The sequence below is a fragment of the Moschus berezovskii genome, chromosome Y (genome assembly GCF_049115385.1).
Source record: "Moschus berezovskii isolate FMDL1 chromosome Y, NW_MosBer_1.0, whole genome shotgun sequence".
Lineage (NCBI taxonomy): Eukaryota > Metazoa > Chordata > Mammalia > Artiodactyla > Moschidae > Moschus > Moschus berezovskii.
Genome location: NC_142489.1, coordinates 42,215,287 through 42,235,798, shown reverse-complemented (window position 1 = coordinate 42,235,798; position 20,512 = coordinate 42,215,287). Strand labels below are relative to the sequence as shown.

The window sequence follows — 20,512 nt, the reverse complement described above, 5'->3', positions numbered from 1 at the left end:
TTGATTTGAAAATGCCAAATGTAGCTTACTCTGCTTTGTGAGTTTCTCTGTACTGCAAAGATGGGCTCGATAAAGGACAGAAATGGTATGGACCTAACAGAAGCAGAAGATATTAAGAAGAGGTGGCAGGAATACACAGAAGAACTGTATAAAAAAGATCTTCACGACCAAGATAGTCACGATAACGTGATCACTGACCTAGAGCCAGACATCTTGGAATGTGAAGTCAAGTGGGCCTTAGAAAGCATCACTACTAACAAAGCTAGTGGAGGTGATGGAATTCCAGTTGAGCTATTTCAAGTCTTGAAAGATGATGCTGTGAAAGTGCTGCACTCAATATGCCAGCAGATTTGGAAAACTCAGCGCTGGCCACAGGTCTGGAAGAGGTCAGTCTTCATTCCAATCCCAAAGAAAGGCAATGCCAAAGAATGCTCAAACTACCGCACAATTGCACTCATCTCACATGCTAGTAAAGTCATGCTCAAAATTCTCCAAGCCAGACTTCAGCAGTATGTAAACCATGAACTCCCAGGTTTTAGAAAAGGCAGAGGCACCAGAGATCAAATTGCCAACATCCGCTGGATCATGGAGAAAGCAAGACAGTTCCAGAAAAACATCTATTTCTGCTTCATTGACTATGCCAAAGCCTTTGACTGTGTCGATCACAATAAACTGTGGAACATTCTGAAAGAGATGGGAATCCCAGACCACCTGACCTGCCTCTTGAGAAACCTGTATGCAGGTCAGGAAGCAACAGTTAGAACTGGACATGGAATAACAGACTGGTTCCAAATAGGAAAAGGTGTACGTCAAGGTTGTATATTGTCACCTTGCTTATTTTACTTATATGCAGAGTACATCATGAGGAACGCTGGGCTGGAAGAAGCACAGGCTGGAATCAAGATTGCTGGGAGAAATATCAATAACCTCAGATATGCAGATGACACTACCCTTATGGCAGAAAGTGAAGAGGAACTCAAAAGCCTCTTGATGAAAGTGAAAGAGGAGAGTGAAAAGATTGGCTTGAAGCGCAACATTCAGAAAACAAAGATCATGGCATCTGGTCCCATCACTTCATGGGAAATAGATGGAAAAACAGTGGAAACAGTGTCAGACTTTATTTTTGGGGGCTCCAAAATCACTGCAGATGCTGATTGCAGCCATGAAATTAAAAGACGCTTGCTCCTTGGAAGGAAAGTTATGAAAAACCTTGATAGTATATTAAAAAGCAGAGACATTACTTTGCCAACCAAGGTCCGTCTAGTCAAGGCAATGGTTTTTCCCGTGGTCATGTATGGATGTGAGAGTTGGACTGTGAAGACAGCTGATCGCTGACGAGTCGATGCTTTTGAACTGTGGTGTTGGAGAAGACTCTTGAGAGTCCCTTATACTGCAAGGAGATCCAACCAGTCCATTCTAAGGGAGATCAATCCTGGATGTTCATTGGAGGGACTAATGTTAAAGCTGAAACTGCAATACTTTGGCCACCTCATGCGACGAGTTGACTCACTGGAAAAGACTCTGATGCTGGGAAAGGTTGGGGGCGGGAGGAGAAGGGGACGACGGAGAATGAGATGGTTGGATGGCATCACCGACTCTGTGGACATGAGTTTGAGCGTATTCCGGGAGTTGGTGATGGACAGGGAGGCCTGGCATGCTGTGATTCATGGGGTCGTGGAGAGTCGGACACGACTGAGCGACTGAACTGAACTGAACTGAACTGTACTGAGAGAAGGCTACACTGTATCTTGAGAAAGGAGGATTGTATCTGTAAGCTTGCACAAATATACTCATAGAGGCAAGTGGTGAGGTCTGGTTTGGGAGGGCCATGCTCCTTGTATGGCTCAGTGGTAAAGAATCTGCATGCAGTGCCGGAGACGCAGGAGACAGAGGTTTGACACATAAACTCATAGAGGCAAGTGGTGAGGTCTGGTTTGGGAGGGCCATGCTCCTTGTATGGCTTAGTGGTAAAGAATCTGCATGCAGTGCCGGAGACGCAGGAGACAGAGGTTTGATCCTTGGGTAGGGAAGATTCCCTGGAGGAGGAAATGGCTACCCACTCCAGTGTTCTTGCTGGAAAATCCCTGGTGGGCTACAGTCGGTGGAATTGCAAAGTGAGACATGACTGAGCAACTTAACACATACACCTCATATTAATGGAAGAGGCTTTTCCAAGTAAAACTTCCAGGGAAATGGAAATTGAGTGTGCAGGAAAGATGGTGCTAAATAATACAAAGTACTCGGTCAGATCAAGTGTGCTGCATGTTTGATTTGATTTTCATCTCTTCACTTTATAAGGCTTCTGTTGAGAAGTTCACTCCCTTCTGTTAAGGAGTTCACACCCCAAAAGATTAGACTGTAGATTTGGCCAGGTTTGTGTGAGTCAGTCCTGGGTAGATGTGTGTGCTGCTTTCAGTTTACGACTGTGTCTCTCACTGGCCTTTTGTGCAGGAGGTATAAGGCATGAATATTATCAGTGGTTTATTTGCCTAGCATCACATATAATGGCATATGGAAATTCTACTTAGAGACATGGAGAGAAAACATTTGCTGTTTTACTCGCAGATAACTCAGTGCTTTCGTTTTTATCTCTTTGTAGCTTTGAAGCTCAGCAGAGAAGGGAAATCCCTTGAGAACAGTCTGTAAAGGTAAGTGTATTTATTACATGGCTTTGACAAACATTGCCTTTACAACATTGATTTTTCTTTTATTCAGAGATTTAAACACTTGGATTAAAGATATAGCTGAGAGGACAACTTCCTTAACCACCTGCTTGTCCTCCCTCACAGGCAAAAGTGCTGAGCAATAGTTAGAAGGGAGAAGGAGGAAATAAAATGATGTGCTGAGGGTAGTCAAATGCTTGTATGCTTGCTGACTTTTGCTTTCTTCTCAGCAGTTAAGACATTCCAATGGTGGTAAGTTTAGTGAGATTAATGCTAGATGGAAAAAGAATGCACTCGTACCACTTCTGGTCAATAGTTAAGTAAAACCAGCTGGCCGAATAAAGCATTTAAGATAAAATGCAAAGTGGCATTTCAATTGGGTTGCATGAGATTTTTCATGAAAGTCAGATGTGCTGTTGTGTAGAGGAGCTAGTTTTGTCTAAAGTAGAAAACCAGCCAGTTTGATGTAGTCACAGTTTGATGTAGTCATTCCTCAAAGTCACTGTGGACGCTAAGTGAGTTATAGGAAATGAACTTCCAAGTTCAAAGCAATGGAGAAAGTACCTACTCAGCCTCCTGTGAAACATTACAATCGAGTTTGTTTTTACATGGAAAAATGTAATTGTTTCTTCTTTCCTAGATATATTTATAAACGTACTTCTGTACAGCATTGTTCTTTGATTCATTGTTTAATTTCTGTTCTGCATGAAGTATTTTAATTTAAAGAATTCATTCTGGGGAATTATAGGGCTGCAGTTTCATCAAGAGTCTTTGGTGGCCAGGGTGAAATATGCCATAATTTTACATTTGTTTTCATCATCAATTATGTTTTTGACAATTATAGGTTTTTTCCTGTCATTTTTATTATAGCAATCATGACCGTGACCACTTTAGTTCAAATTGGAAAAGCCATTTTGATTTACCTTATACTTTAAGTTATTCCTAACTTTGTGACAAATCTACTTCTGGAGCTGATTTTTAAATGTTTATTTTGAGAGCAATTTTACAGGGAAATTGGAGAAAGTCCCTTTTGAATAATCAAAATGTGAGCTATAAAAATACTGTTTTGAGGGTTTGTTTGCATTGGGATGACTAAACTCAAATGCATGACAGCTGGTTGGCTTGGGGTTTTTCTGTAATGGTTGGCCACCAGTGAAGAAAAAAATATCTTAAGGTACCAGTTCAGTTCAGTTCAGTTCAGTTGCTCAGTGGTGTCCGACTCTTTGCGACCCCATAAATCACAGCACGCCAGGCCTCCCTGTGCATCACCAACTTCCGGAGTTCACTCAAACTCATGTCCATTGAGTCAGTGATGCCATCCAGCCATCTCATTCTCTGTTGTCCCCTTCTCCTCCCGCCCCCAATCCCTCCCAGCATCAGAGTCTTGATGATTCTTATTTTCAGCCATGTAACTTACATATTTCTGGACCATTGAGCCACATCTTGGAAAAAAGCCATATTTGATAACTTTTAGAAATTAATTGTCATAAATTGTTGAAGTTAGTGATGCTGTAGCAGCCTTCAGAACCTTGTGATCTTTAGGTACAGTTATGGTGCTCTCTGTCTTCCTGGAAAATGTTTTCACAATGGTATAGTTTTATTTCCTCTACTCTCAATGAAAACTTTTTGTTATTCTGTTATTCTGGAGTCAATCATAGATTTAGTTCTGGTTTGACTTTCATGAGTCATTGGACCACATGCAAGTTATTCCCCTGCTCTGTGTCTCAGTTTCTTAGTTTGTGAAATGGGGCTAATAATACTATTTTACTCCTAAAGGTGTTGTGGAGATTAAATGAATTATTATGTGTTGAGGGCTTGGAACAGTTCCTGGCCCATGATAAGTGTTCAAGAGCTATTAGCTGCTGCTGCTCTTATGAATATTACTGTCATCATCATCATCATTTGTATCCTTATGAATTTATTCATTAGGTGTTTTGAGGTGTCTCTTCTCTTTGGAAGTGTCAGGGTAACGTTTTGAAAATTATCATGTTGTTACTAAAGAAGGGTGAATTCTGCTTTGGCTTTAGGAGTGGAGTGAAAAGATAACTTGTAGTTAATAAGACAAGTGAGGCCTCTGTAAGTAAAAAGTTGAAGTTTTGTAGACATGAGAGTAAACACTGTCTTTGGGTGTGTGTGGACAACTACTAACTAATATAGTCTTAAGAAGTGAGTGATCTTTTGCTATCTAGTTACACGGAGGCATTTTTGAAGAAGACCTTGGAAAGTTTAGAGGACTTCTTTACTCCTCCCCCTTTTTGTTTCTCAATGTATTTGTTTCCTCCTTTTAACTACGTTTTATTTTCTTTTGACATAATTACACTAATTGGAACTGTACTCAGAGACCTTACTCAGGGCCCTGCATTCAGCCTCAGAATAGGTGCCTGACCACAAGCTTGGGTAAATGGGTGCTTCCTCTCTGGAAGTTGAATCTTGAGCTAAAGGATTCTCCTTTCTCCCAGGGGGCATTCTGCCCTGACAGTACCTCCCATGAGACCACTGGAGCCATTCCCATTTCCTAGCTTCCACTTCTGTCTTGGTCACTGATGGTCTCCCACCCTTATTTTCCAGTCTTTCATGGATTTGCTGAGCCTCAAATTTCTTTCCTGTAATCCCTCTTACATTAGTCATTTGGTTTCTGTTGCTTGCAATCACAGAACTAAGTGATAGGGTACTTTACACATTAGGGAGTTAAATTTGGAATAAACGGGGCATGATTATAAGTTTATAGTTAAAATACCAGTCACTACTTTCTTCCATCATGTAGATTAGATAAGGTGAAGAGTTCTCAATTATTTCAAAAATGGGCTGTTTTGCTGGCTTCTTCACTACTCTCGTATTTGGTAAAAAGAAATCACTTTTGGCTGCTTATCAAGCTGTCAAAGGATATGTATGTATGTAGGGGGAGAGTTGGAAATGAGAAGCAAAGAGGTCATCCTTTCAGTTTCCGGGGCCAAGATCTCTTTGTGGCAAGGGGATTGTGAAGGGACCGTGATTTCCTTCTACTTATCCCAGCATCCCAAAACAAAACTCTTTAAATATCTTTTTCTACTTTCCTCTGAAATTTTATTCCTCTTTTGAACACTTCTCTTGCCCTGCTGAACACTTTCAACGGTGTGTAAAATGTGATCGAAAACTCAATTACTTAGATCTCTGACATTACTCGTGATTCCCTGAGAATGGAATGGACAAGTTTGCTCTATTTCCCCTTGAGTCCTGCTTGCTGACTACTCCTCTGTTCTGTGTGGTGTCTAGAACAAATCTGGTTAATGATTTTTTTCACAGGAACATCAATTTTGCACTCCAACTGTGAATAAATAGCATGGCAGCATTGTGTAGTGGAAAGAACCCTAGTCGAAGTGTTAGGAAACATGCCTTCTAGTTTGGACTCTGCTGCTTGCTAGCTTTATGACTTTGGGCAAGAAACCCAACATTTTTTTTTACAGTCTCAGTTTCTTCACCTGTTAAATAGGATAACCTTTATCCTATCTACTGCATAGGGCTTTTCTCAGGATAACAATATATGTGAAAGTGCTTAGGAAACTAAAGTGCTGTGTAATATCCATGTATTATTTTTGTTATTATTATGGTATATATATTTATTAAACATTGAAAATTCGAAGGCTTATTTTATGAGACTGAAGAGGAAGGGGTGGGGGGAAATAAAAAAGAAAAATAGAAACAAAACTCTGCCCAGTGCTTGTGCCAGAATTCTGTCTGTGCCTCCAGCTCTCATTCCTCTGAAAGGCTCTGTGTCCCGGGAGCTTAGCTTCTATTGTCAGAATTCCCCAGGCTCCCTTGCTCTCCAGTTTTCTACTGGAGTAGTCCATGGAAGGCACGGGGTGAAAATCCAAGAACGCAAGGTTGAAATATTGTCCCCTGCCTTCCTTGCAGCACTGGCTGTTTTCCTCTAAGGAAGGCCACCAGGGTTCCTGTCAAGGGCCTAGCTTCCGCCTGCAGCTGCAGCTCTTTCCACCATTTGGTAATTGCGCCTTCCCTTTGCCCCTCTAAGTCTGGGGGAGAACAGTTTATTTTTGCTAACCTCAGGTTGCTGGTTGTCTCTTCTCAGTTTCCCTTAACCTGGCCCACACCCTTCATTAAATTCACCTCAGTTACCCCAGGTGAGGTGCTGTCTTTACCCTGATTTGACCTTGATAGCACAAAGGAACTTCTTTGTATTTCTTTCTGCCATTCTCAATTCAATTCAACACATATCTTTCTAGGACTTACAGTATGCCAGGGACGTAGTAAATATTTACTTACTATGAACTGGACATTTTGGTGGGACAGTTGGAGGGATTATATCAATCAGTTTTTTAAAAAGCAAGTTTTGGTAAATTAAAAAACTATGTTATTCCTAGTATATAAAGATATCCAGGATTATGTTTATACACATGGTGAATTATCTTTTAAAATCCATTTTTATTTTCATCATAACAACATGCCTACATTGTTTGGATAAAACAGCACTAAAAAGCAAATATTGGAAAACCACATCCCCTCCTCTTTTAACTTCCCTAAATTGCAACTTTAAAGTCTGATACTTCTGGCATTTCTCTCTCTGTTTCGAGTAACATGGTTTTTACATTTTTTTCCCTGATATATTGAGTTTAGCAGTAGCTCTTTGACACTTCCATTCCTTTGTTCACTACAGCCTCCTAAAATGATTATATTACATTTTTTTTGCTTAAATCGATATAGTGTTTACGTTGTTATGTTATTAGAGTTGGTAATGTCTTCTTTAACATATAACCTTTTGTCTTCCTTGGACTTAACATATGCTTTAAAAACATTGGTTACCTTATGAGGTAGGTAGTCATGGCATTTCTGTTTTATGGTTGTCAAAACTGAGGAAGTCTTAAGTATTTACCTAGAGTCACACAGCTAATAATTGTTAGGTTTGGAATTAGACTCCAGCTAGTCTGCCTACAAAGTGTGCATTCCTAATCACGACATTATTTACAAACACTGTCAGGTCAGCTGTAATCCTAATGGCTACATTAGAAAAACAAAACAAAACAAAAAAACCCAACCCCAAACCAATAAAATCATACTTGAGTTCTATCTTCTGAGCTTCAGAATCAGTAGTTCTGGGGAGGGGATCAAGAATCTGTATTTTTAAAATACAGATTCCATTTGATTCCATTGACCAGGTTTTGAGAGCTTCAGTTGTATGATCGTACCATTATCGTAATCACCTTCATTACCATCATGACCAATCAACATCACCATCTCCACCAGCATTACCAGCACCTCCATCAGCAGCAACAAATGTCAGTTTTGCACAGTGCTGTCAGTAGCTAAGTAGAAATTCTATATCCAAAAAAGCAGCTGCTTTTTTACCTCTTAGGTGAGATCACACTGGTGGGTGATTCAGGTAATGGTTTATCCAGTCATTTTTAAGTTTGGCAAGTGCTTTGAGAAGAATTGTGCCCATAGAAGTGGACAAGGTAATTTTTTTTCAGCTCAGCTGTTTGCTTTATCTGTTATAATGGCCATGAGAATATTGTTTCTGTACTTAACCCTGATCTTAAAGGCACTCCTTTTTTTTTTTTTCCGAGAGTTCCCAATGGTGACATCTGGAGAAATACAAAGCTCAGTAAAGGAGAATTTTTGATGTCTTTGTTCTGTTTGATTTCCACGCTCCCCATCTCCCTGATGCTTGTGGCATTTCTTGTTTATCTGGCAGGAGAGAAGCAGTAAAATTTAGCCTGGGGTTTTCTCATCCCTAGGTGTGAAATTATTTCAGAACTAAAATAATAATACTTTGCATTTCTACAGTTCTTTTACTTGAAGATCTGAAAGTGTTAATAGAGCTTCCCAGCACCCTATGAGTTAGGTTACTCTTATTAGAGATTTTCTCCAAAAACATTTTCACTTCCTGTCCCATGTGTAACTTGAAAATGCTTTTGTGTTATTTGGGAATCTCAAACCGTACAAGTGCCTGGCATCTAGGGCACTTCTTTTCTCTATATTTAATTTTCATTAATTCCCAGCACATTGAGGGAAATATAGTCATTTCTCATGAGTGGGTGTGGCATTATTTAGAGAAAATTAAAATAAAAGTGTTCTTTTTATTGCCTGGTATTTGGACATTTTGAAAATGTTCTGTAGTATTCATCAGCTATGGAACTGTCTATGTCACAGTTAATTTTCCTTTTTTAACGTAGCAGGACTTGTAATATATTGAACTTGACCTGATAGTATGGTGTCCTTCAAGAGCTCATGACATGTCAAGCCAGTTAAAAATACAAACCTAGTCTGCATTCTGAGTTAAAGGTGTAATTGTTTTGTTTTGAATGTTACATGCATGAGTTTTAATCAGTAGTGTTTAGGGTTTCGGCTCTCTCAGAGTCATTGATGCAGTAGTGCTGCATGTCTGCCCTTGCATAGAACAGTCAGGAAAAGCCCTTCTAATTCTTCGTCCACACCGGGCACCCTGGGAAGCTCTTTGTCTGTGCAGTATCAGGTGACCCTGCTTTCAACGCAAAGGCCGTAGGCATAGGATCTTTCACTGTATCTTCAGGGCTTCAGTATTTATTTTCCCAGCATCTTCAAACAATTCCTACTGAAAGGTCTTATCACTTCTCTACATTTTCTGTTAGGAAGCAGGGTACCAACCTTCACTGCTTGAAGGAACTGGAAAACCTCTAGCCTCTCCTCAGTCTTGAGAGAGTCTGATTTTATGGATATAAGATCAAAGGAAACAGAACAGTTTAAATGAAATAGAACAATCAAAATTTGTCTTTATCCCTGTCTTTTCTGCTGGTATTTAGCACCATGAATTTAGTCTTTTGTGAAAAAAAAAAAAAGCTAGTGAAGGTTGGAGTTTTAAAGATTAGAGAATACTTCTAGTGCTTTCTGCTTTTGGATATGCCCCCAGTGCAGAATACAGTCTGTTGAAGTTCTTCAGATGAGAAAGGGAAGAATATACACCGGAGGGATAACAAAATGTGCAAATTGATCTCTTTAAATTATGCTGCCCCAAATTTGCCACTGAGACAAGGTGATGCATCAGCATTCGCGGAGTGCTTTATGACTCATGATGGAGAGAGTGTGTCGGACGATCACCGGGTTAATACTTTCCCTGGCATCTCAGTTGTCTTCCTTTTGGGGAAAAGTTCACTTAAGACCCATCATCTGAAGATTTGGAGGGATGTGGGCAGAATTATGAATCTCTAGACTATTTTCTCCAGAGGCTTTTGCTCAAAGGAGGTCACATTAATTTGCTGCTAATTATATGAAGCTCGATTTATCGGTGAAGATGATTTTGGCAGCAAATAATCAAAAAGTCTACTCAAAAGGGTTTAAACAATAAGGGAATTTAAAAAAAGAAGCTAACAATCCTCTCCATGTCTACCTGCTGAGCCCCATGGATGTCATGATTGATGGAAAGGCATTACAGAACGCTGACTCTGAGTGTCTGGAATCCAACCTCAATCCACTTTTTCCTGGTGCCAAGCAACTGGGGACCCACCAAGGTGCCCTTGATGGTTGTCCCTGTGCAGTAGGGGAAGGATTTTGAGCACTCGGCTGTTGACAGATGGCTGAGCATTGTCAATTATTTTGTGAACCTCTCTACTCACGTGCATTTGAACACAAAATAAAACCCATCAGAATAAAGAAAATGAATTTTCTCAAGGAGCTAAACATCCTGAGGGAGGCAGTTTCAGGTTTTGTTAATTCAGCGGCTCAACAATGTCCTTACAGCCCTCATTTCTTGCTTTTTTTTTTTCCTCTGCCATCTTCAGTGCATTGACTTGGTCCTCAAACTGGCTGCCCTCATGGTTCTAATATGGCTGCTTCATTTTGGGGAGCCATCCCCAGACAGTAGCATCCACTGGTATAAGAGACTGTCTGTTCTTATAAAGGACTGTCTGTCCTTTTTAAATACAAGGGCCCTTTCTGGTAACCAATCCAGCAGGCTTCTTCTCAGGTTGCATTTGGCTGACTGCAGCTACCTACTTCTTCCGAAGTCAGACACTGGCACATAGGATGGGATTTCCTTGATTGCCTTATATTGGTGCTTTTCAATCTAAGTTTGTTCATGTCATGGTACACATAGAAAATGATAACATTTGGTCAGAACATTAAGTTAACAGAATAGGCTGCTTACAGCTGGAGGTGACTGAGTGTGTCTAGGTGTGTGTGTGTGTGTGTGTGTCTAGGGGTGTGTGTGTGTGTGTGTGTGTGTGTGTGTGTTGAGGGTGTGGGTGGGGATTCTGGCTGACCTGACTCTTCCTGCCTGGCTGCCCTAGGGACTAAAGGGGTGGATATCTGAGTAGCTATAACCCATTTTCTGGTTTCAACTAATCAGGATTTACTCCTGAGTGGGATAATCTCATCTTGCCTAGGTACTTGGCTTTGTGGAGCTATGACACCCCAATAAAATTAGGGTTTTACCTATGAGGTAGAAGAGGGGATGCTGTTCAATACACTCAGCTGTATCTGCTGTGTGGATGTTTCCTGTCTTTGCATATATACCTAATCCCCTTCTTTATTGCTTTGTTGAGAAAGGACCAAATCTTGAAAATTTTAAGTGCTCAGTAGTTATTTGTATATCAAATGAATTAATATGTACTTGTGTATGAGACTAAGCTATGCACTCAATGCCACTGACTTCCTGTGGTGTGCCAGGAATGTGCTGTATGAAGTGTAAGAAACATGGTCCATGCTGATGAGTTTATACCCTAGGGAGGGAGACCGAGCATAACTATTAAACAAAAAATGCATGCATTATTAAAAATTATGTTAAGTCCTGTACAGGAAACAACAGAAGGCAAAACAGAGCAAACGTATTCCCTATGGAGTGATCTGGGAGGGCTTCTTTGAATTAATGGCATTTTAGTTAAGACCTGACAGAAGAATAAGGGGATGTCTGTGTGTCTGTGTGTGTGTGTGTGAGAGACAATCAGTCATGCAGAATGGGGAAAGAGGGTCTATAGTTTTGATCCTTGTAACTATGTCTTAAGAGTCATTTGTTTTCAAGAAACAAAGAAACTGAAGTTGCTCAGTATTGTCCGACTCTTTGCAACCCCATGGACTGTAGCCTATCAGGCTCCTCCGTCCATGGGATTTTACAGGTAAGAATACTGGAGTGGGTTGCCATTTGCTTCTCCAGGAGATCTTCCTGGCCCTGGGATTGAACCAGGGTCTCCCGCATTATAGGCAGACGCTTTATCATCTGAGCCACCGGGAAATTTCAAGAAACAAAACAAACAGCAAAAAAAAAAAAAAACGAAAGATAGGACCCTTGCTATAAAACTACAGGACAGCTTAATGATTTGAGGGCAGGCTGGACCAAGGGTTTCCTGAGGCAGTGGACCAGGAAGTGCTTGACCCTCAAGAGTTAACAGGAGCAGGACATAAATGGATAAACTTGTCTGCTCCATATTGAGTCTCAGTGTCTCTATCCTAAAGCACAGTGACTGTCTGGGGAACTGCATAGCCTCTCTTTTCTGCTTCTCCCTGTGTACTGGCTGGTCCCCTGCATATTCCCATCCACCCTGACTGCCCCTGCAACTTCCTCTGCCCCATTCAAGAGGGTGGTAGAGACTGGCTGGAGTTACCACATCCCAGTTCCTCTTTCCTGGGGGAAAGTATCTGAATGGTTTACTGAGGTCAGGTGCCCACCTTTGATGGATTCCCATGTGTCCTGGGCACAAGGTCACCTGACTGGTTGCCTACTTAATTCTACTTAGTCCTATTCAGTGGTATTAGGAGAGATTTTCCGAGCAGGTGGAATATAGGTCAGGTGAATGGGTTAACACTCCTGTTAAATGCTGCTTTTTAGTAACTCAAATTTTAATACCACTGGTAGAGTCCTGGTGATGTAAATAACATAGTTACTGCTGCTGCTAAGTCACTTCAGTCATGTCCAACTCTGTGCAACCCCATAGACGGCAGCCTACCAGGCTCCCCTGTCCCTGGGATTCTCCAGGCAAGAACACTGGAACTCGTTGAGTTATTCAGCTGAGCGCTGATGCCTACTGCAGAGTACTGCATACACCACATAGTTAAGAAGTATTGGGCTGGTCAGAATTTCATTAAAGTTTTCATGTAACATGGAAAACGTGAGAACTTTTTGGTTAAGGCAATAGTTCAGTCGCTCAGTCGTGTCCTACTCTTTGCGACCCCAAGGACCACAGATGCCAGGCCTCCCTGTTCATCACCAACTCCTGGAGTTTACCCAAACTCATGTCCATTGAGTCAGTGATGCCATCCAACCATTTCATGCTCTGTCGTCCCCTTTTCCTCCTGCCTTCAATCTTTACCAGCATTAGGGTCTTTTCAAATGAGTCAGCTCTTCACATCAGGTGGCCAAAGTATTGGAGTTTCACTTTCAGCTTCAGTCCTTCCAGTGAACACCCAGGAGTGATCTCCTTTAGGATGGACTGGTTGGATCTCCTTGCAGTCCAAGGGATTCTCAAACATCTTCTCCAATACTACAGTTCAAAAGCATTTATTCTTTGGTGCTCAGCTTTCTTTATAATCCAACTCTCACATCCGTACATGACTACTGGAAAAACCATAGCCTTGACTAGATGTATCTTTGTTGGCAAAGCAATGTCTCTGCTTTTTAATATGCTGTCTAGGTTGGTCATAATTTTCTTTACAAAGAGTTCAGTTCAGTTCAGTCGCTCAGTCATGTCCAACTTTCCGCGACCCCAGGAATCACAGCACCCCAGGCCTCCCTATCCATCGCCAACTCCTGGAGTACACTCAAACTCATGTCCATCGAGTCGATGATGCCATCCAGCCATCTCATTCTCGGTCGTCCCCTTCTCCCGCCCCCAACCTTTCCCAGCATCAGAGTCTTTTCCAGTGAGTCAACTCGTTGCATGAGCTGGCCAAAGTATTGCAGTTTCAGCTTTAGCATCAGTCCTTCCAATGAACACCCAGGATTGATCTCCCTTAGAATGGACTGGTTGGATCTCCTTAAGTGTCTTTTAATTTCATGGCTGCAGTGATTTTGGAGCCCCTCAAAATAAACTCATCCACTGTTTACACTGTTTCCCCATCTATTTGCCATGAAGTGATGGGACTGGATACCAGGATCTTAGTTTTCTGAATGTTGAGCTTTAAGCCAAATTTTTCACTGTCCTCTTTCATTTTCATCAAGAGGCTCTTTAGTTCTTCTTCACTTTCTGCCATAAGGGTGGTGTCATCTGCATATTTGAGATTATTGATGTTTCTCCCAGCAGCTTTTATTCCAGCTGGTGGTTCATCCAGTCCAGCATTTCTCATGATGTATTCTGCATATAAGTTAAATAAGCAAGATGACAATATACAGCCTTGACATACTCCTGTCCCTATTTTGAACCAGTCTGTTGTTCCATGTCCAGTTCTAACGGTAGCTTCTTGACCTGCATATAGATTTCTCAAGAGGCAGGTCAGGTGGTCTGTTATTCCCATCTCTTTCAGAATTTTCCACAGTTTATTGTGATCTACACAGTCAAAGGCTTTGGCACAGTCAATAAAGCAGAAATAGATGTTTTTCTGGAACTCTCTTGCTTTTTCTATGATCCCGTGGATGTTGGCAATTTGATTTCTGGTTCCTCTGCCTTTTCTAAAACCAGCTTGAACATCTGGAAGTTCACGGTTCACATATTGTTGAAGCCTGGCTTGGAGAATTTTGAGCATGACTTTACTGGCGTGTGAGATAAGTGCAATTGTGCAGTAGTGTGAGTATTTTTGGCATCGCCTTTCTTTGGGATTGGAATGAAAACTGACCTTTTCCAGCCCTATGGTTACTGCTGAGTTTTCTAAATTTGCTGTCATATTGAGTGCAGCACTTGAACAGCATCATCTTTTAGGATTTGAAATAGCTTTACTGGAGTGTGATCACCTCCACTAGCTTTGTTCGTAGTGATGCTTCCTAAGGCCCACCTGACTTTGCATTCCAGATGTCTGGCTCCAGGTTGTGATCACTCCTTCGTAATTATCTGGGTCATGAAGATCTTTTTTTTATAGTTCTTCTATGTATTCTTGCCACCTCTTCTTAATATCTTCTGCTTCTGTTAGGTCCATACCATTTCTGTCCTTTATTGTGCCCATCTTTGCATGAAATGTTCCCTTGGTATCTCTAATTTTCTTGAAGAGATCTCTAGCCTTTCCCATTTTATTGTTTCCCTCCATTTGCAGTGATCACTGAGGAAGGCTTTCTTATCTCTCCTTGCTATTCTTTGGAACTTGACATTCAAATGGTAACCCAATACTTAGCAGTAGTGGTAATATATATGAAAGCTTTTTCTCAATGGTGTAAGCCAATTATATTATTTTAATGAGAATGCTTCTTTGTTTTGTGAATAAAAAATACTTTTTATTTTTACATTTTTATTTATTTATTTTAATTGGAGGCTAATTACTTTACATTATTGTATTGGTTTTCAGAGTCCCTTGTACCACAAGGAGATCCAACCAGTCCATTCTACGGGAGATCTATCCTGGGTGTTCATTGGAAGGACTGATGCTAAAGCTGAAACTGCAATACTTTGGCCACCTCATGCGACGAGTTGACTCACAGGAAAAGACTCTGATGCTGGGAAAGGTTGGGGGCGGGAGGAGAAGGGGACGACCGAGAATGAGATGGCTGGATGGCATCACCGACTCTGTGGACATGAGTTTGAGTGAGCTCCGGGAGTTGGTGATGGACAGGGAGGCCTGGCGTGCTGTGATTCATGGGGTCGCGGAGAGTCGGACACGACTGAGCGACTGAACTGAACTGAACTGAACTGATTGGTTTTCCCATATATTGACACGAATCTGTCCCGGGTGTACATGTGTTCCCCATCTTGAACCTCCCACCCACCTCCCTCCCCATCCCATCCCTCTGGTTCATCCCAGTATACCAGCCCCTAGCATCCTGTATCATGCATTGAACCTGGACTGGTGATTCATTTCACATACGATAATATACATATTTCAATGCCATTCTCCCAAATCATCCCACCCTCGCCCTCTCCCACAGAGTCCAAAAGACTGTTCTATACATCTGTCTCTTTTGATGTCTCATATACAGGATTATTGTTATCATCTTTCTAAATTCCATATATATGCATTAGTTTACTGTATTGGTGTTTATCTTTCTGACTTCACTCTGTATAATAGGCTCCAGTTTCATCTACCTCTTTAGAACTGATTCAAATGTATTCTTTTTAATGGCTGAGTAGTACTCCACTGTGTAAATGTACGACAGCTTTCTTATCGATTTGTGTGCAGATGGACATCTAGATTGCTTCCATGTCCTCGCTATTAGAAACAGTGCTGCGATGAACATTGGAGTACATGTGTCTCTTTCAATTCTGGTTTCCTCGGTGTGTATGCCCAGGAGTGCGATTGCTGGGTTGTATGGCAGTTCTATTTCCAGTTTTTTATGGAACCTCCACACTGTTCTCCATAGTGGTTGTACTAGTGTGCATTCCCACCAACAGTGTAAGAGGGTTCCCTTCTCTCCACACCATCTCCAGCATTTATTGCATGTAGACGTTTGGATGCAGCCATTCTGACTGGTGTGAAATGGTACCTCATTGTGGTTTTGATTTGCATTTCTCTGATAATGAGTGATGTTGAGCATTTTTTCATGTGTTTCTTAGCCATCTGTATGTCTTCTTTGGAGAAATGTCTGTTTAGGTCTTTGGCCCATTTTTTGATTGGGTCGTTTATTTTTCTGGAATTGAGCTGCAGGAGTTACTTGTATATTTTTGAGATTATTTCTTTGTCAGTTGCTTTATTTGCTATTATTTTCTCCCATTCTGAAGGCTGTCTTTTCACCTTGCTTATAATTTCCTTTGCTGTGCAGAAGCTTTTAATTTTCTTTAGGTCCCATTTGTTTATTTTTGCTTTTATTTCCAATATTCTGGGAGGTGGGTCATGGAGGATCCTGCTCTGATTTATGTCGGAGAGTGAAAAAACACGTTTGAGAATGGCAATCAGTATCTTCCCCCCCCCACCCCGGGTTTATTGAAAAATAATTGACATCACAGATAATTTTAAGGCATATAGCAGGATGGTTTGATTTACATATACTTTGAAATGATTATCACAGTAGGTTCAGCTAACAGTTATCTTCTCAATAAAAAGGAAAAAAAAGAAAAATTCTCCTTGTGATGAGAACTTTAAGATTTACTGTCTTAATTTTCCTGTGTATTGTACAGTAGTGTTATCTGAATTCATCTTGTTGTATGTTGTATCTCTAGTACTAATTTGTAACTGGAAGTTTGTACCTGTGACCATCATCCTCCAATTCCTCCTCTCCCCCAATCTGTCACCTCTAATAGTCACAAGTCTGGTCCCTATTTCTATGAGTTTTGTTTTTTTTAATATTGCACATATAAGTGAAATCATACAGCATTTTTATTTCTTTCTCACCTACTTCATTAGCAATAATGCCTTCAAGTTCCATCCATGGTGTTGCAAATGGTAGGATTTTCCATTTTTTTATGTCTGAATAATATTTTATTGTATAAATATACCATATATCCTGGGTGGGCACTTAAATTGTTACCATGTCTTGGGTATTATAAATAATGCTGCTTTGAAAATCAGGGTGAAGATATTTTTTCAAGTTAGTATTTTTGTTTCCTTTGGATAGATTTCCAAAAATAATATTCCTACATCATAGTAGGTCAATTTTAATTATTTTCAGGCTTCTTCATACTGTTTTCTAGAATGGTTATACCGATTTAAAATCCCACCAATAGTACCCAAGTGTACCCTTTTTTTCTACATGCATGTTAGCATGTATTATTGTTCATCTTTTTTATAATGCCGTTCTAACATGTGTGAGGTGATGTTTCGTGGTTTTTATTTGTATTTTCCTAATGACTAGTAATGCCATGTATCTTTTCAAGTACCCATTGGCCTTTTGTATATCTTCTTTGGGGAAATATCTGTTCAGTTCCCTTGCCTGTTTTTTATTGGTTTGTTTGACTTTTGCATTTGAATTATATAAACTCTTTTATATATTTTGGATATTAAACCTAATCAGATATATGGTTTGTGAATAGTTTTTCCCATTTAGTAGGTTGTCTTTCCTTATCTTGATGGTTTCTTTTGCTGTGCAGAAACATTTTTGTTTGGTGTATTCTCACTTGCTTGTTTTTTATTTTGTTGCTTATACGTTAGATTTTTATTTTTTTTTAATGTTAGATTTCATATCTTTAAAAAAATCATTAATACAACCCGTGTCAAGGAGCTTTGTTCCTATGTTTTCTTCTAGCAGTTTCATTATTTCATGTTTTACATCTAAGTCTTAAGTCCATTTTGAGTTGATTTTTGTGGATTGTATAAGATATGGGTTCAGTTTCATTCTTATACATGTGCATTATCCTGGCAGCATTTGTTGAAGAGATTGTCTTCTCCATTGAGTATTTTTGGCTCACTTGTCAGATATCAATATTAGTTTTCCATATATGCTTGGATTTATTTCTGGGCTCTAAATTCTTCTCCATTGATCTACTTTTATGGCCAATACCATAAAAACAACTGTTTTGATGACTTTAGCTATATAGTATAGCTTGAAATCAGGAAGAAATTTGCTATGTGGCAGCAATAATTTACATAGTGTTTACATCGTGTTAGGTATTTTAAGTAATGTAGAATTTATTTAAAGTATCAGTACATGGGAAGGTGTGTGTAGGTAATATGTAAATACTGTGACCACTTCATGCAGAGAGTTGACTCACTGGAGAAGACTCTGATGCTGGGAGGGGTTGGGGGCAGGAGCAGAAGGGGATGACAGAGGATGAGATGGCTGGATGGCATCACCGACTCGATGGAATTAAGTTTGAGCAAACTCTGGGAGTTGGTGATGGACAGGGAGGCCTGGTGTGCTGTGATTCATGGGGTTGCAAAAAGTCAGACACGACTGAGCGAATGAACTGAACTGAACTGAACTGATGCCATTTTAAACCCATTTATTAACCCATTTTAAAATGGGTTATTTTTATTTATGGCAAAGAATTGATACTTTTGGACTGTGATGTTGGAGAAGATTCTTGAGAGGCCCTTGGACTGCATGGAGATCCAACCAGTCTATCCTGAAGGAAATCAGTCCTGAATATTCATTGGAAGGACTGATGTTGAAGCTGAAACTCCAAAACTTTGGTTACCTGATGTGAAGAACTGACTCATTTTAAAAGACCCTGATGCTGAGAAAGACTGAAGGTGGGAGGATAAGGGGACGACAAAGGATGAGATGGTTGGATGGCATCACCAACTCAATGGACATGAGTTTGAGTAAACTCTGGGAGTTGGTAATGGATGGGGAGGACTGGAGTGCTGCAGTCCATGGGGTCGCAGAGTTGGACACAACTGAGTGACTGAACTGAACTGAAAGCATTTTATATAAGGGACTTCAGTGTCCTTGGATTTTGATATCCTTGCAAGTGTCCTGAAACCAATTCCCTGTGGATACTGAGGGACAGTGGTATAACTATCTGTTTTATTTTGCTTTTTTATAGTTACCAGTTTCTTGAAATCTTTTTTCTGTTTTTTTTTTTTTTGGTCCCACTCTTCGTCTATGAATCTTTTAAAGACTAAAGTGAGCCTCTTGAAGGCATCATATTGTTAGATCTTGTTTTTATCCATTCAGCCATTCTGTGTCTTTTAACTGGAGAATTTAATTCATTTATGTTTAAAGTAATTATTGATAAGAAGGACCTATTGCCATTTTGTTCATTGTTTTCTGGTTGTTTTGTAGATTCATTGTTCCTTGTTTCTTATTCTGATTTTTTTTTTTTTTTTGTCTTTCGATGTCTTTTGATATCAATATGTTTTAAGTTCTTTATTGTGTTCCTTTTTGTGATTACTATAGAATTTTCCCTTGTGACTACCTTGAGGCTTAGATAAAATATCTTAAATTTATAACACCCTACTTTAAACTGATAACAATTTAACCTGAGTAGAATTCATAAACTTTACACTTTTACTTCTCTTCCCCTTCCCATTTTATATACTAACTAATAACAGATTATGCTTGTGGTTATTTTTACTGCCTTAGAAAAAAACTTTTAAATTAAGGTTTTTAAGTGAATTATGCACCACTATCACTTACAGAATCTGTGACTGTATATTTATCATCACCAGTGAGATTCATACCACTTTTTTTGTTTTTATGATGTTAATTAATGTTCTTTTACTTTCACTTAAGGAACTCCACTTAGCATTTCTTGTAAGGCAGGTTTAGTGGTAATGAATTTTATTTGTTAGGAAGTCTTTGTCTCTCCTTTGTGAAAGACAGCTTCACTGGACATAGAATTCCTGGTTGACAATTTTCTTTCAATATTTTGAATTTGTGATCCCGTTTTTTTTTTGTGGTCTAAAAATTTCTATTGATGAATCTGCCCATAATCTTTTGAAAGTTCCTTTGAATGTAACTTCTCTCTTTTATCTTGCTATTCTTAAATTATTCTGGTGGTATCATATTTACTTGGTTTTCTTGATCCTTAATTCTTTATGTCAGTATCTGCTTGTTTCAGTCATCCAACTCCTTTTCTGGACTTTAGAGGCTTGCTTTGGCACATATGCTTTTTCCCCATTCAGCTCCATTTAGGTTTCTGAGTATGTCTGCAAGTGATGTCCTTGCGCAGGTGGGACCCACTATTATGATCTGTTTTCGGGCAGGGCAACTGTTTGATCTCTGAGGATGGGAATGAGGATAAGCTGAGAACAACTGGTTGAGAACAGTTGGATAGGACTGCTGGCTTAGTTCCTTACCCAGGTGAGGCTATCTGCTTGTCTCCACTGTTGCCTGTATGCACTGGTCAGGCTTACCAGATAGACAGTTGGCACAACTATTGAATAGTTGTGCCCTAATTCACAGGGCTGTGAATTAGCTTCCTGCTTTGGCA

The 20,512-nt window shown here is 40.0% G+C and overlaps 1 long non-coding RNA gene across 1 annotated transcript in view; it reads left to right on the top strand.

The window, feature by feature from the left end:
- LOC129557934 (uncharacterized) overlaps nucleotides 1–15,766 on the top strand; it is a 63,045-nt gene extending 47,279 nt beyond the window's left edge. The window contains exons 2-3 of the long non-coding RNA XR_008686360.2: nucleotides 2,600–2,648; nucleotides 15,054–15,766. This is a non-coding gene — a long non-coding RNA (uncharacterized LOC129557934). The remainder of the gene's footprint in view (nucleotides 1–2,599; nucleotides 2,649–15,053) is intronic.
- The last annotated feature ends 4,746 nt before the right edge of the window (nucleotides 15,767–20,512 follow it).